The sequence below is a fragment of the Molothrus aeneus genome, chromosome 5, assembly GCF_037042795.1.
Source record: "Molothrus aeneus isolate 106 chromosome 5, BPBGC_Maene_1.0, whole genome shotgun sequence".
NCBI classification, from domain to species: domain Eukaryota; kingdom Metazoa; phylum Chordata; class Aves; order Passeriformes; family Icteridae; genus Molothrus; species Molothrus aeneus.
The window spans coordinates 23,785,116-23,802,999 of NC_089650.1; the positions used below are offsets into that span (position 1 = coordinate 23,785,116).

General features: G+C 36.4%; 1 protein-coding gene across 2 annotated transcripts in view; it reads left to right on the plus strand.

The window, feature by feature from the left end:
* ANKS1B (ankyrin repeat and sterile alpha motif domain containing 1B) overlaps positions 1-17,884 on the plus strand; it is a 408,607-nt gene that overhangs the window by 81,732 nt on the left and 308,991 nt on the right. The window lies entirely within an intron of this gene.

Consider the following 17,884-nt stretch of genomic DNA (forward strand, 5'->3'; position numbering starts at 1 on the left):
AGACTCTTTCTGCCTGCTGGACTGAGTGTTGCCTTTCTCAGTTACCAGCTCCAACAGAGGGCTGGAACCTCACTTGGTGTGCTTCCACAAAGGAGCAGTTACTTCAGGTTCATATCAGTTCATATTCAGGTTCAAATCAGCAGATTTTTCCTAACTTTCATTGCTGGCTGTGCTGGCATCAGCTCTGAAGAGGTGTAGAAGTTAGGTCCCTGTTGATAATGTGTTAGGTGGTGCCATTTCCTGAACTTATGTCGATTCCAGAGACGATGACTGTTGTAGGCTTTTCAACTACATGTAGTTCAGCAATCTGAAAAGTTTCAAAATCCTAAGTCATGCCACTTTGTGACCCTTAGGGAGATTCTGCAAAGGCACTGGCTGCTTGGAGACATCTGAATTTTTTGCATCATGCTATTGTTTAGAGAAATAGGGGGCCAAGACTGGGGAATTTCTGATTTGAATAGTAACTTGTGGATCATAAACTTAGGAAGCTGGAGCAAGGAGCATCAGGAGCCACCTCCTGAGGATAGCATAGGCTTGGGAAAGAGAAGACATCAGGAAGCAGAGTGCATTTCAAAGCTTTTTTTTTTTTAACAATTGGCTCTTTTCAAGAGGGCCAAAACTGCTGAGACTAAATGAGGTTATGGTTGATTTGGGACTGCAGAAAGGAGTGTCTGTCTACCCGGAATGCACAGGCTGGAATTCTATCCTGAATTTTAACTGCCAACCTCTATTGTTTGAAACAGTGGGGCTCACAGTTTTTGTTTAGTGTTAGGGTAGTGTGAATGTCTGCTTTTTAATACAGTAACTTGACAGTAAAGGCTCCATCTGGAAAAGTGGTGCTCAATTCTGTCCATGGCATAGGGGTGAGTTTCCATTGGTTGTATAGTCTCCCAGATAAAGTACAGATATCAGGTTATGATCCCTTCTAGTATTGTTTCTGCATTGTACAGCTACTGGAAAAATACCAGTGCAATGTGGATAGCAGGACTTTGGATGCCTTGTTCACAGGAACATTCTCTTTCTTTTCTGGTCTTAGGCATCTTGAATGGTTTGTTGCTCAATGATACAGCACTTGTAGAATTCTGTACTTTCTTTGAAAGAAGTGGGTTGGAAGTCTTTTAGGTCAAGGACAGAATGGAATCCATTCCTCCATTTGCTGTGTTATTAGACAGGTAGTGATCCAACAAGATAACAAGTTGTTTTGGAATGTTTGTAATAAGGAGCTACTTCTTTTCATCTAATTTTGCATTGAAAACATTAAATGTTTGTATTATATGTTTCTGTTGGCCAGGTGTGTGATTTGTGACAAGGCATTAAAACCCCAGAGATTTATGTGCTTACAGTATTTTCAAGTCAAATAGGAAGCAGAGTTTGCACAGCTCTGAGGTTAAGTAAAAAAAACCAAAATGAAAAAAGAAACTCTTTGGTTTAGTCTTCTGAGTTCCAAATTACTAATCAGCTTTGACTCTTAAATTTCCTTGGGACATGGAAGAGCTGACTAGGAAAATTAGTGGTGAGGATCTTGGGGACTGAAAGGCATGACATCTGGGAGAAGGAGAGTACAATAGAGCAGTAAGTAGGAGTAAGGACAGTAACAGTACACCCATAGTGTAGACATGAATAGGAACAGATCTGGAGATGAGTGAAAATGTCCCCAAAGGATGCTTCCCTTCCAAAAGTTGAAAGGGGAACTGTGACAGAAGAACAGATTGTCTTAGCTGCCTGAATTGGAGGGAATGATTAATGAAGAGGGAGGAAAAGACTGAATGCTAACAGCAGAAAGTCAGATGAGAGTAAGTTAATGTTATCTTTCAATTTGAAGAGTACATTATTAAGGATAAACTAAAGGAAGTCAAAGCTGCACTGGAAATGTCATAATTTAAAGGTTTTCTTTTGCCACTCTGGCTGTGTTTGGTGTGCTGTTGTGCAGATATTAATGCCATGTTTCCTAGTCATTAAAATATGTACATTACAACATAGCATGCAACGAGCCCCTATTCATTGTTTCCACAAAATCAAAGGCCAGATTGAACACAGTTTTGCAATTCTACTTCAGGGAGAGCTCCAAAAGGTGTTCATACAGCTATGCATCATTTTAGTTGCAATTCCTAGTATTTCTTAATTACTTGTATGCTGGGTGATGGTCACTTCATAGATTTGTGCCTCCTGTTCTTTTCTTTGTTTTTCCCATTTTGGCCATTGTGACTTGAATGTACTTTTTAGTTGACCTATGTATGTAAAGGCATGGAAAGCCTTGACTGGTGCTGCACAGGCAAGCTTGGGAAGCTTTATACTTGAGTTTTGCGCAGTGCTGACATATTACAGTTTTTCTATGTTCCCTAGATAAAAATCTTTCAAAAAACCTAGAATTTGATTGTTCTGTGAGTCAGAAAAGCAACTGTGCTTCAAAACATATTTCAGAAAATGTGAGGTGGAAAAAAATATAGGAAAGTCCTTGATTTTTATCACGGTTCATTTGAAAAGGTGTTTTTTTTCAAGCTGAATTAAGTGTGATTGCAGTTTCAGGTTTGTTTTTTTTAAAGCATAATTTAAAAAATATTTATTTTCCAATAGATGGCAGTCTGGTTCAGTAATTTCAAGAACAAAAGCAACCATCTTATATAAGAGTTTTCCAACATTTCTTGTTGCTGTGTTAAAATTGTGCATTTTAACACAGTTGATAGTCCAAACTGCTTCAAAATGAAAACCTTAAATTCCTCTGGGAGAAAAATGTATGGAACATCATGACATACATTTAAACTACAAGCTAAAACATCAGGACTAAATTTAGAAGTGTATCATGGCAAAGAGGTTACACACCAAGTGTGCATTCAAACAATCTGTGTGAATAGAACAGCAAGCAAGAAAATTTAAACAGGTATAATGCACAAAGCAAGGATCCTGAAAAATTAAGTGTGTCAGGAAAATGAACAGAAGGTTGTCAAAGTGTGTATTGTGAGAATCCTGAGCACCCACAAGAAATTTGCTTTAGATTCCTCTGTCTATGACATTCTAAGATCATTGCCAGTTTCCTGTCAGGTGTGAGATTCCTGTGTATGTATTCATGTCAGGACTTAGAATTCTAATTAAACCCAGAAATGCACCGGCTGTATTGCGATGTATTTGCACATTGTGTTCTTTACAAAAATAATATTGGAAAATAAAAATATGGGCTTTTTGTACATGTTAGAAATTCCTATGGATTTCAAAGAATATTTGACTTTTTATTTGCTTTGGCCAACCTGTGACTGCAAAACAAAAACTAGAGATTAAGAACTTCTCCACTTGCCTGTGTGTGTAAATATACATTTGCTAGATGTACATGTTGGGTACAATAAATCTCAGACTTTTTCTTTAGTAAACTTGATATTTTATTTGAAAAATGTTTTCCTAAAATTCTCTCTTAAAAAGGGCTTTATCTTATCTTTTCTTTATCTCTGTATTCAAAAGTTTATGTCCATCTTTATTTTGAAAAGTGTGGTTTTCTTTTCATGTAGAAACCATAAGTATTCCATATTTTTTGAGAACGCCTGAGATTTTTTTTGAACTAAAACTAATTTTAAAATGTGCCACTTCAATAGAACTGAGGCTCCACATTGAAGTATATTCTTCAGAACAGTCTCTTTAATCTTTTGTAGTAGGTTGTTGCAATGTTTGCTTTTACATTTAGGCTGTTGTGTTCAGAAGCATAACAAAAAAAAATGTGTTACTGATTTTCAAGTGCAAATGCAATATCTTACTGTCTTTGGATTTGTGACATGAGTTTAGATTAAAGAGAGTTCTTGAGAGTTTTCTGTGTTCTTAAAAGCAGAGTGTATGTTAAAGGATTTTGCTTAATTACATGGTATAAATACTGAGAAACTTAAGATGCCCCCAATTTATTTTTTTTAAACTGAAGATAGTAAAACCATGTAGTAACTGCACTACAGAGGGATTTCACAGAAGTGGTAGCAGCATATCTGTTTAAATTTAATGTGGTTATATAATAGATAATAAAGGCTGGCAGCAGTAATTTAAATTTAAACATGAGGAAAGGTTCTGTGTAGTCTCAGGGAAAAGATTTGGATTTCATCACAGGCATATAAATGTCAGTTTCTGTCATCCAGAGTGGGAAGTTGATACTTGTGCATGCTGAGAGAGTGGAAAAAAATATATGTAAAAATATAATAAGATTGCTGAAAAGAGTGACGGTACATATTCAAAACCACCATTTTTACTCTTATGTCAGAATATCAAGAATATGAGGCTGTATAACAGCAATAAAACTATAATCGTGTCTGGTTTATATCTAAGGAGAGATTCAAAATCATAGAATTATGTGGTTTTGAAAGAAGTTGACTAAGAGAATATATTAGAGTGGGTAAAATTTATGCATGGTTTTTCAGAAGTCAGTTATTCTGATGAATTTTTTTCTCTAAAGAAAAGAACAATTATTTTTTTTATAAAAATCACAGGATTTTTTTATTTCGCAAAGTAATTGCTAGAGCTTGTTGAATATTGAAGTAAACTGTTTAGTAGCATTATTCAAGAATACTATTTTGGTTTTTACTTTTAATATAAAATTTAAATAAATAATGGCTGGATTGAAATATAATTGCTAAGAGTGACCAAACATGCTCGAGTAAAATAATTGCTGTCTTGAGCCTTTAAAAACACCACACACTTGCATGCATTATTGAGAGATGGATACAAAATTTCACAGAAAAATGGTGATGAGCAAGCCAGAAGTATGTACAATGGCTTACTAATGAGGATACAGTAAAAACACCTTCCAGAACAATTTTGGTTTCTTATTCATTAGGGAATAGTAAGATAATCAGGCCTGATTGTATGGGGCTTCAAGGACAGACACAGATAAATTTAAATCATTTAATATAGTAACATTTGGTAAATTTGATAAGAAAGCTTCAATGCATTTTGCAGGTATTTATGATGTATTGAGAGACAGTGTTTGGAAGATTGCTGCTTTACTGAATTCCTTTTTTATGATAGTGTTAGATAACTTTAGTATTGCCAAATTCTGATGTTGCAAGAGTTTTGTATAAAGTTGCTCTTTTACCCAGTTCAGTTACGATTCCTATTTTGCAAGTATATGCTGACTCTTATTTCTCTGGGAAGTAAAAGTATGATGGCCATCTCTCCTAGGATATGTAAACATAACTTTTTTGAGATTCCCTTGTTGAAAAGGTCTACCCACACTCTGAAGCTAAGATTATATAACTTTAAAAAGTTATTTTAAAATCTACCACCTCACTAAAAACCATCTGCTACTCCCAATTTCTAGTGCACACAGTAGTATTTCCCACTGAGAACTGTTGCTGCTGCTACTTTTTTTTCATTAGATATTTATAATGGGACATCCAGTACCAAACATCCACTTGGTTTTTGTGGAATTATATACTTTCCATAAACTGCTTTACAAAAGGATTTCTAAATTCTGTTTAAACATGAGCTAGTGATTACAAAGAAGCAGAAGGAAACCAACTGGATACAAATTTTTCCCCCTCTTTTAGGCTACGACCTACGTAGTGAAGGGGAGTTCAGACTTTCTAAAAGTATCCTTTCCTAACGTGTGTTCTGTAGCTATTAAAAAAGATTATGTTCTGTATCTGTAGGTTAGGCTATGCTTCAGCACAGTGTTGTGAAAATTTATGTTAGAGGGGTCCTAATAGGAGCTATGTGGAACTCTACACAGAATTATTTGCCTGGTATCATGCTTCACAGATGACTAAATTAGCCTGCAGCTCCCTGCTGCTGTGATTTCGGGTAGAAAGATTGCTAGCCAATCCTCCCGTGAGCTACACAGACCTACCCTCTCAGAAAGCCACTGCTTGTTTAGGAATATAAGATCTCAAAACATGACAACACTTAGTGTGATTTAAACTACATGGAGTTAAGTATAACTAGGGGAATGTGCTGGCCAAACCACCAATTCATTTAATCTGCATTAAAAAGTACCTGCTCTTTTTTCCACTAGAATGATTTTCTGGAATATTTAAGCAGTCTGTGCAATTATGTGTGTGTGGCAAATTCCTTGACTATCAGGTGCTAGCAGGAAAATAGCTTACAGACAAACGTATCTCTCTGAATGCTGTTATGTGTTTAGCTTGCAGTGGTGAAGCCTAAAGGTATCTAATCCTTTTGCTCCAGTCTGTCACATTGTTTACCACCGTGTAAAACCCTGTATTGCTTTTTTGCAGAATGTGTGCTCTAGACACAGGCATTTTCTCTTATTGGCTGAGTTTATGCTTCCATTTATTCTTATATGGTAAAATCTGATAGAGCAGAAAAAAGCAAATGCTTTGTGCCCACCCTTCATATTTTGTAATATTTCAGGCTTGTTCTTTCTTAAAGCATTCCTTTTCCTGCCTACGTAATTTTAGCATTTTCTTATTTTGTATGTAAGTCTTTCCATGCTGCCAAGCACTTTCACTTGCCCTGCTGTGGACCCTTTCATCTCAGCTGAATCTTTTACATAAGGACCTTGGATATGGGTTTAGAATTTTTTCCATATAAAGTAATTATAATACAAGCTTTTCAGATCAAAGAGCTTGTTTGTTTTTGTGGTTATAAAGCTGTGTGTAAATTTGGGGTGCTGTGGCAATGATTAGTAAAATTTTGTCTACTCAAAAATTCTGTTTGATAGCTAGGTTTTATTAACTTGACTACAGTAGACTTATTTTTTTTACAAGAACAATTTTAGTTGAATACTGAGCACATATGTAGAGTCATCTCTGTTTCATTATACTTAGATGAACACCAAGGATATCTACTAATCTCAGTAGGATTAGCCAACATCTGAGGGCTCTGTCAGAACTGATCCTGAAATCATCTTCCCAATATGAAATATATTTGCTTACATTAAATATCTTTTTTTTTTAATGTAACTCAATGCTTTAGAGAGCCTTCTTTCTCATCTGTGTTTCATGATTTTTTTAACATCCTTGAGCTGTCCATGCCATTGTGCCACTGTTGCCAGTGCTGCACAGCAGAACCCCTTCTCTTTCATTTCTTGTGCTACCCTCAGGGTCTGTTATCCTGGGAGTATTCAGTAGTGTACAACATGATGCCCATACTTAAGCTGCAGTCTCCAGATTCATTTGGGACCTTCCAAGAGAGTTTCAGTCACTTCTGGAGAACAGAATGAGAAGATAATACCATGACATTTCCACCCAGACGGGTGACTTTTTTTAATGTTAGCATCAACTCTGTCTTTGTGATGTTATTATAAAACCAAATTGTCAGGAACACTAAGTTATTGGTAATCGGAGTTGCTTCCCTCAAGAACTGAACTTCATTAGAAGTTTGTCAAAAAAAATCTCTCATGGACTCCTGCTCTCCATTTCCCTTGGGTTTCTCCTGTCCTCAGACTGTTCTCTAGTGTTCCAGTCAGAATCACAATTTCAGATTCTCCTTCACAAGAGAACAAAAAGTTCTTTTCATCTTCCTTGGTCTTCTCAAAATACAGGTTCTGCCTATGTGATTTAGAGCATCACCAGTAGGAACGCTGATACTCCAAAGATGTATTGGTTTATCACATTTGAGCAATAGAGTATGGAGCAATGTACGAGGTCTAGAAGGAATTTGAAAGACTTTGCTGACATTTAGGTACAATCAGATTTTAATTTCTGAAACATATTTTTTGCTCTCTGGAAAAACTGCTTTTGATAGAATATAAGAAGAATGAGCTTAGATGTGTAGAAGATTTGATTTTCACAGTCATATGTGGATATTTACCTGAGGGAAAAGATAACTGAGTTAATAAGGAAAGAAGGAGAACCTATCCTGCAATCTAAACAAAAACCACATTGTTCTAGAACACTTTAGCTTTTGATGTTTCTGCATTTTAAGAGATAGGAATTTCTGTAATAATTTAGAACTCTTATCAGCAGGTACCAGGTTGTCAGCAGGTACCAATGCAGGTTTGATTGTTCTTTAATATACATAGGGGCCTCAGAATAAATGAGTGTTATACCTACACATCAAGTTACAAAGAGTAGAGGGGAAAAAATGAAATATTTTGGTATATAACTCAAGTCAACACTGATTTCATGTCTATTCCATTAGTGCAGGAATTAAGTCATTAAGCTGGGAACTTGCAGTGAAGCCTCTGATGATCACCATCTGACAGGAAATGCATGAGAAAAGTAAGAACTGTATGGGTATTTCTCAGTTGTTTTCTGTGGTGAGTGGAACATCATCATTTTATCCCAGTGGTATAACCAGGAGATGGAGCCTGCTAATCCATCAGAGCGATGTGAACTTCTACAGGATCCTAAGGGGTGGGGATTAAATGTATGGTTTCAGTATATTTGATTCAATGATTCTTTTGAAGTTGTCTAAGTAGGTAGTTCCTTAGAAGCTGCAGTCTCGCTTTCTTTTCTTTGCTTCTTAGTAAGAGGTATACAAATAATGTTAATGATAAATAATGTGCCATATTTCACAAGGCAAAATGACCACCCATGACAAACTAATACAAAATAATGCTCTCTTTAAAAATTGTTTAGTAGCTGAAATTAGAGCATTGGGCAGTTTGTTTGGACTACTTGTTTAATTTCATTTTTATTCTATCTTAATGGCTACAAGCAGATTTGTTTTATAATAGGCATATAAAATAAATTCAGTATTTTTGTCCTTAAGTCTTGAAAGTTGACTATTCATAACATAGAGTTTTATTGTATTCTGTTGACAGATTTTTCCACCCCCTGTTAATAAGCTCAGCAAGTAGAAAATTAATAGAAAAAATATGCTGGACCAGATTCCTATACCTCTATAGAATATAATATCTTGAGGAATTAAGTTAAGGGCCAGTGCCTGATATTTACTATGCATTAGAAAAGTTTGCCCTTACAGCAAGAGTGTGCTAGAAATGCACTCCGTAGCTTTTCTGTGACTTTATTATAACTGGAATCCTTCCCTGACTTCAGTGGTATAAGTTTTTAAACTGAGATTAGAATCAGAAACCAGATTTACTTGATGTTTTGTGTCACATGATGCATGTCTTGGTCTTTACAGCAGTTTCTTTATTTTTCCAGAGAAACGTGAAGGTTGAGTGACTTACACAGTTTTTGAATATCTATTTTCATTCCTCTTCTCTTGTTCTCTATCCTTCCTAAACTTACCGTAAGTTTCAGTTTAGTGTCATGAGGGAAAAATCTCAGGAGAGGTTCTACAATTTTATTTACTTGAGTAAATAAAATTTGAGATTAAGCAATTTGCATTAATACTACCACTATTATTTTTGTTGATATTGGTGCTCCGCCTAATATTTCTGAAACATGGGCTGTTCACAATCTGCAAAGAAGCAGCCTCAATACTGCCTTAGACAAAAATCATATTAAACTATAATTACTTTTTTATTGCTATGCTGGTCTTTCTTTCCATTGTTAATAGTTTCTTACTTACGGGTATTGGAATATTTATTGCCTTGCTTTTGTCTCTGTCAGTGGTGTTTCCTTTTAGAAATCTAAATAATTTTAACAGTTCACAATTGCTTATTTAGTCATTGATACCTCCTGAGAAACACAGTGCTTCACAGGAGTTATAGATGAAAGCCTGTTACTGACTTGTTTATCTGTATTTTATAGGAGCTTTAAGACATTATATTATGAATGGCTGGAGAAAGAATTTAAATATTAAGTCTTCAGCTACTTAGGAATGTGTCTGCAAAAGAACATAAAGGTGTGCTTGTGCTGCGGTGGATCTGAATGAGTGGCGTTGAATCTACCACAGGCAAAAGGAAACAGTACCAATGAGCTAGCACACAAAAAGCACACCCTGTCCTACATCTTCTGGCAGTAGTGGTTATTGAGATTACTGCAGTGATATCACTGGTTTAATTATATAAGACAGGAAAAGGCAGCAACTTGCAGTATGTCAACTTCACACTGGCAGATTTTCCTATTGGCCATAGCAAAGACTTTGCCTTGCTAGTGGAGATGATTTTGAATGCTGCTTCCACATGCCATGTCAATCAGGCTGCATTGAGAGCTGCTCTCCAGTTGATAGTATGCTGCATCTCTGATGGGACGTGTGTGTGTGATCTTTTTCAGCACCTCTAGAGGAGTCTAAGTCATTGCTTGTGCTTCTGAGAACAAAAGGTAGATTATTCTTTGACTGATCTTTTCTAGTTAGGCCTTCAACTTCTATAGCCTTCTAAGACATTTCAGCTGTTAACTGTTCTACTGTGTTGTGTTTACATTATGTTTAGCACTTGGCTGCCAATATGGCAAACCACAAGTAATTTGTTACTGCTGGATCTGTAAATCACATAGCAAAAATGCTTTTCAAAGCTCTTTTGATTGTCAACTCTTAACTAGCATTCACCTTCAGATGACTAATGCAGTACTGCATATAGTTCTTTAGAGTGCTTTTGACTATTCAGGTACGATTTTCTTTTATGTTCTTTATTAAGGCAACAGCAGCTTAATGGAATAATAACTGCATTTTCATTTACACATTTCTACTGAGAATATGTGTGCTAAATAAAAAACTGTGCACTGGAGGAGTAATAAAGTGATGACTTCTGCCTACTCTCTTGCCACCTGATTTTTCCCTATTTTAATTTCTCTTCCTTCTGCTCTATTTCATGAGAAATAATGTGTTTTCTATAAGTTTCATCATACTGCCACCCACTTACCCACCCTCTCTTTCACAATTTTAAAAGAGGAAAAATGCAAGATTTACAACTGATTTTCATGGCAATTAGATAGCACTGAGATTTTCAAATGTTATATGATAACATTCAGATGGTATAGGCCTGTTAAATACAGAGATGCCTCTGTAACTATTCTCCAAGCAGTATTTTCTCTGAGACATTTAAAGGCAAAAGTGGTTTACATTACTTTGAATTATGACTTTTTTCCTTTATGCAAGGGCAAATATTCTGTATTTAATTAATTCTTTAATTCTCTTTAATATTTTTTAAATTATTAACACTTGATTTTGTTTTTCTGTGGGCTCCTATGCCCTTCATTATCAGTTTCTTCTTTTTCATCTGGTGCATGAATTTTTCGGTGAGTCACATTTTGGAGTGAGTCATGTGCATATTGATTCAGGGAGACGCAAAAGTCTGTCATTAACATGAGAAATTCCATTAACTTAATTGCAACTGTTCTTGTGGTTCAATTTCAAGACTCAAAAATAAAGGTACCAAATTCCTTCCCTTTTTGCACAGCCCATATTTGTGTATAGTCTTCCTTACATACCAACACAGGTCAAATCTACTATGCCTGTGGGATGGAAAGGCATTCCTAGAGATGCATTCTGTAGCAGAGTGTCCTTGCAGTCTTTATGACTTCCTGGGTGAATTCTATTTTAGGGCTTTATGCTTCATGTGCCAAGTTCTTTTTCATGGTAAAGTAAAGCACTTGAAATGCTTTGACATTAAACATTTAAAATTAAGTGTGCAAATGGACTGATTTATTATTATTAGGTATGTGCTCAAAGTTAGACAAGTATTTTAAACACAGGTTCACTTTATTTTAGCTAATGTTAAGAAAGAGAAATTAATTTGGCCTTTCAATCCTGTCCCAAACACATATATTAGAGTAGAGTAAGTTATGGAAGTGCCTATGTTTTGATATATTATGGAGAAGTAGCTTAATCCATAGATTAAACATATAACTTTTATTAAATCACAGAATTCACTGAGTTGGAAGGGGCCCACAAGGATCATCAAGTCCAATTCTCTGGCCCTGCTGAGAGCCATCCCCAAGACTCACACGCTGTGCCTGAGACTGTTATCCAAATGCGTCTTGAGCTCTGTCAGGATGATGCTGTGACTACTGTCCTGGGGAGCCTGTTCAGTGCCCAAACACCCTCTGGGTGCAAAACCTTTTCCTGATATCCAACCTAAACCTTCCCTGACACAACTTCAGGACATTTTTTGGGTCCCGTAACTGATCACTTGAGAAAACAGATCACCTATTAGGTTTTTAAATTCTAAAACTTTTGTTTTATGGAGGGTTTCATCCTTCTATGAGAGCAGTGCAAAGATTAGAATCATCTTAATGTTTGTTATTTATGCTATATGCAAGGATGAATTAAAATTTCGAATTTATTGCTCTACTTTCAATACATGTCCAGATGTACTCATTTTATAATCTCATTTTTACTTAAAATTTTGACCTTATTCAGTGTGCATTATACTTGCCATTTGGTTCCAGGATGTATTTCCTGTATAGTGTTAGATCCTGCTCTGGAGACAGAGTGATTTATTTTGGGGTGCTCATCATGATAGGTGTCAATGGTGCTTCCCCACTGAGGGGCAGCAGCTACACAACCACATAGTTGTGTATATATGTGAATGTATGTGAATTAATCACATTTGCCTAGTTAATGCATCTTGTGTTTGCTACATGCAGTCGTTTCACTTGACTCTACTGACTTCAAGTGACAGGAATTTCTCCTCAGAATCAGATATCACAGTGATCTTGAGTTCCAAGGGTGTAACTGCTTCAGATGTGGTGTTTCTTTGGGAGCCCTAGTCAGAAAATATCACATGCAACTGGGCTGATGTGCAGTGGTGTAGAAACCAAGATTCCACATCTGGGACTGCTGGAGCTGGGATTTGCAGGGTACTTAGGCTCATATACTACTGAGAATGGACGCAGAGTCTCCCAAGATGATTCCTGATGTAGCCCATGATTTGTGCAAACTCACCTTTGGTTTCAGCATAGCCAGCAGATCAGGAGCACAAACTTAGCGACCATCTTGGAGATGTTGAGATGACATGTCTAGCATCCCACAGGGATTAAAGCAGAGGCAGGTGCAGAGTACTCTTCTCCATCATTCTGCTGCTGTAAGTACAAGATTGTCTTTGTCTTCCTGACTCTTTGCAGAATACAGGAGGTGCAGTCAAACTCTACCCACACTCAGAGTGAATGAAAGAGATGCAGACTTGGAACATGTTAGTGAAAGAACAGCAGCAGATGTGCAGTGTAAGGTGAAAGACAAAATAATGAGGATGGGAAACAGAAAATCATTAGTAGGGAGAAGGCCTTGGGGGATGTGGGAAAAGTGTGCCCAGGTTCCCAAAACCTTTCACTGTCTGTGAGACATAGTATGTATGTCATAATTGAGGCTCCTCCTTTTCAGGATCCTTACTCAGTCTCAGAAGGGTGTATTTGCTTAATGCAGGGATGCTGCTGTAGAAAAATAGTAACTGATTGTATTATATGTCATGGCCTAGTGCTCTTTTTTCTTCTGCATACCTCAGGCATTTTCCCCTGAGAGCAGCTTGGGCAGCAGCAGGGGGAGCACTGAGAGCACAGAACAGTGTTCCAGCTCTTCTGTCCCTGGCTTGACTGCTGCAGCTGCTGGGGACAGCTGTGGCAGAGATAGACCTGCTCATCCAAATTTATAGAAGAAATTCAGGACCAGTTTCCTGTTCTATTAGTTATTAGTAATGATAATGTCAAAATAGAATACTAGGTAACAGACCTGTAATTTTTTGCTTTTATTTCACAGTGTAAGGTACATGTCCTTTCGGCCAAGGAGAGTTAGAAGCCCATCTCTGTTAGGATGATAGAAAAATACATGTTTGACAAATCATTTCTACAGAAGAAACTTCCTACTGACCTCATTGTTTCAAACTGAGTGGCAGCACTTGGCTTATCAAATGTCTGGTTGCTATCTGCCTCCCATAAGCAGAACAATATTGCCTTCTGGATTTCATCTTTACTGCTCCATTTAAAAATATTGTTTCCTAACAAAGATAAATGATAAGCGAATGTTCATGTCTCCAGAGCTATGATGCAATAGCAAACAGTATATGTCCTGTTATTTTAAACCTTTAATAATTTGCTGATGATGTTTGGCTCTAGCAGATACTGTTTGAAAGGGTATATGAAATACTTCTGCAATTGGAAGATATTGTGAAAAAACCACATACAAGAAGTAAAGGTTTTGATGTTTCATTTTAGGTTTCACTGGACTAGTCCAGGAAAGTCTCCTATGTATTCTGAAACAAGGGAATTGAGTAATATTTTTCCTGGCAGTGTCTGCTTACAAATGTCAAGGCAGAAAGCAGACCAGTCTTCAGTAAAAGCTGAGAAAAATGGAGGGACTGAAAGGAAATAAGACATCTTTTATAATTTATTGTATTCCTTAAATAAACTTGTCTAGGTAATAAGACCATATATTAGATGGGAGATAGTTAACATTTGATAAAACGAAGGCCATACATGAAGGTATTTATGTATGTTTTATGCATGGTGTACAACTGCTGAGCTGTGAACTTGGTGACTGTAAATAATTGTTAAGATTAAAGCTACTCTCACCTTCTCTTGTTGTTGACTTTCAAGAGTAGAACAGACTTGCTCTGCTTTTTCTTTCTGTATTCATCGTTCTCTCTGTTGATAAATACTGCCTTGCTCTCTTAGATTAGGATAGAGATTCCAAGTTATTGTGATAGACAATAACTGGATATGATGCACATACATGTTTTGAAAGTAAATAGGCTCTTTATAAAGTGTCCTTCAGTCAAAGTGTCCTAGTACCCAAATTTTTGCCATTTATATAGATGGACGCATGAAAAGGAAGGCTTATGTACCTAAATTTTGGAAGACATGATTTAGATACTCATGAAGTATGAAAATGGCAGGTGATGTGATAGGCTTAGTAGTGTCTGAAGAAAATTTGTCACTAGTTGTAGTGGTAGAATGTCCTTATGCTAGATCTTACTACTCTCTCACTGCTGTATCATTATTATTCTCTCTTTACTCGGAGAAATTACTTTCTTAGCCTTTTACTATTGCAAGCAATGTCTAATACTTGATTCAGTGTTCCAGTAAAAACCAGAAATTTAATAAAGCTTTAATTCTCTATTAATACCTTTGCAATTTCTCTACCAAATTTTCCTTTTGCATATCATATCTAATATCATGTAAGGTTTTCTGTCTGTTCTGTCGAGGATATATGTTTCTTATGCTCTTCTCTTCTAACTTAGGCAGAAGTTCCCTTACTGAAGCTTAGTACTGCAGTTTATATTGGCTTTGCCATTTCATAATGTCTAATTCAATTAATTGAGTAGCTGTGATTTAGATGGCATTTTTAACTACATTTGTTTGGGTTGTTTTAACTCCAAACAGGCATAAATAAGAGGTTCTAAATGGTGCCTATTTTTCTTTAGTTGACAGAAATATCTTCTACTCTGTTTATTTATTTATTTTCTGAGAAGTGGGCATAAATAAGTTTAGTTTTACTAAAATTCTCCCTACAGGGCTATATCAAGGCTTTCCAGTAGCACACACAGAATTAGATTTTCATGTTCAAAGGACCTCTAAGGAGGCAAAATTAAATTGTACAACAGAACAGAAAAATTAGGGAGTTCTGGGAAAGGAATGAAGGCTGTGAGACAGTAACAGGAAACTGTGTGGTCTGGGTTTGGAGTTTTATGGGTTTGTGTGACAATCTGAACTCTGTGAATGGATTCTAGATTTTTCTGTATCTCGTTTGCCTCCTCCTGATGCATCCCTCTTCCCAGGGTATGCAACCCCAGTCTATCAAATCTGGGGCACTTGTGACCCTTTTCTCTCATGCAGTTACTAACTCCTTCCTTCCTCTTTGCAAATGCAGCTTTCTTTCTCTGCAGTAATTTCCACGTATCTCCCACTGCCTGGGAGGAACTGGGCATCTGTCAAGCAGGGATGGGTGAGAAAGGTGATGGCAATAACTGTTTCTTCACCCTCCAAATTGACTTTTCCTAATGGTGCCTTTTTAGTGCCTTATTGGTGGCAGAAATCTGTACAAGTATAAAAAGAGCTCACCCTGATCTACAATAGTCTGTAAATTAGTCTGTATCATGTTCATAGCTGTGTTGTCTAGTTGCATGACAGAACCAGTTTGTTCCAGTATATATCCAATGAACTCTGGCATTGACTGATCCTTTTTTAATGATCAGGAGATCTGACTAGATACTTTGCACTTCCTCTCATTCACATTGACATTAAATTCCTGTGATTCACGCTCTATCTTAGGCTATTTATATAAAATACATCTAAGGGAAATGTGCAACTCTCATTCTGCTTGTCTATTTTGTTTTTACTGTTCAATAATTGTTTGGCATGGGGTTTTTCACTCTGTTCCTGTAATGGCTAAATACTCATATGCTCCCCCTTCAGTGACTCTATTGTAATTCATCTTCCTTTAGTTGTGTTGAAAATCTCTCACTTATGTGTGTGTGTTTTTTACCTTTACAGGGTGCACTGACATTTTTATATGACTTTTGTATTCATTCACTTCCATTGGCTTGTAAGGTTACAGCTAATGTGTGTCACCTGCTTTCCTGTGCTGAGCACTGCTGCAGTTCTTTGCTTTTTACTCCAGGGGGCAAGAAATGCTTTATTCTCTGGTACAGCAATTCTGAGATTTAAAATACAAGTGTAGGGCAGCCACCATGGAAGATGGTGTCATAAATAGAGGGGAAATACCTCTAGTCTGCTTCCTTTGTCTATGCAAATACCTAGCAATAATAGTCTTTCATGACCTACACTCTGCAGAATTAACCCGATGCTTTTAATAATCAGTGTGAGAATACTGGTTGCTATGGCAACACATTCTGTGGTGCTACTAGAGTGTCAAAATAACCTAATGAAATACCATGGTAAGAATGCTTTAGAAATTGACTTCTAAAATAAAAAGTAAATAAATCCACCTAACTTTACAAGATATGGATAGATTAATGAAGTCTGCAATAAGGGAACAACCATTTTCTAACCGAGGGGAATCATCATAATGGAGTGGGGTATATTGTGTTTCTCATCTTTGATGCATCAGTTGAGATAGAATTTCTAAATATTTTCCCTGCTTAAATAAGTGGCATACCAACAACTTTTGTGTTAAGAAGTTAGCTCAAGAGTTGAATGATCCTCAGGTGTTACACAATTTGAGTTAGCGCCTGTCTGTGCGGTGCCTTTGCTTCCACAGTTTCCATCAGCTTGTGTTCATCTTTAGAGCTGCTGCTGTTTCTCTACTTCTTTTCCTTCCTACTTTTCTTTCACTTTTCTATTCCCTTCCTTGCAGCAGACTCCATGCATTTCTTTATTCTATTGGCTAAAATAAACTGCAATTAGCTGTTGGGGTTTTTAAGATGATTTTTACATGGACCCCATAGCAGCGCTTTAGAGTTAATGTTACCATCAGATCGATAGCTGTGGTCAGCCATTGTCTCAAACAGTGCTATTTTGGTCAAGCAACTTCTGAAAGAAATGGTCCTAAACACAGCATTTAGTATCAGGCAGGCTGCTCAAGCAAATTTGAAGCAGGCTAGAACATCTATTTCATATACCAATTTAGAATTAGTGTGTGAAAATTACTTTTTTTTTTTTTTTACTTGTAACAATTTGTGTTGACATGAGATTTTAAAAGTCATTCATTACTGGATTAACTTTCCTCCTCCTTCTAAAATTAGTAAAAATTACCAGTGCAATTCAGTTGGGGTGGATTTTCCTGTGTAGCAAAATAGCATAAATATATGGGAACTGACCACTGTTCCTATTTCTGTCTGTCATAGAAAATTAGGATACTGGTTTAAGCAAAAATCAGCATTTTTCCCTTATCACTCAGATCATTATGTAAGCCACAGTGTTCCTAAGTCAGTGATTATTCCTGATACTTTTCATCCCTTTCAGACTATAAAGCAAAATAATACAGGTAATTTTAAATACATCTTTTGCCTACAAAATAGGATAACACATTTATTACTGATAAATATAATGCAAAACCTAAAACCTCATCTTTTGACTGATTTAGTAGTTTTTTGTCTGCAAAAATATTGTACCCATCCAGGCAAATGTTAGTTTTTATTCTTTGTAGCATATCCTAAACTTAATGATATTACAGCAAATTTTTAAGTAAAATGAAGTAGAAATTGCCAATTTCT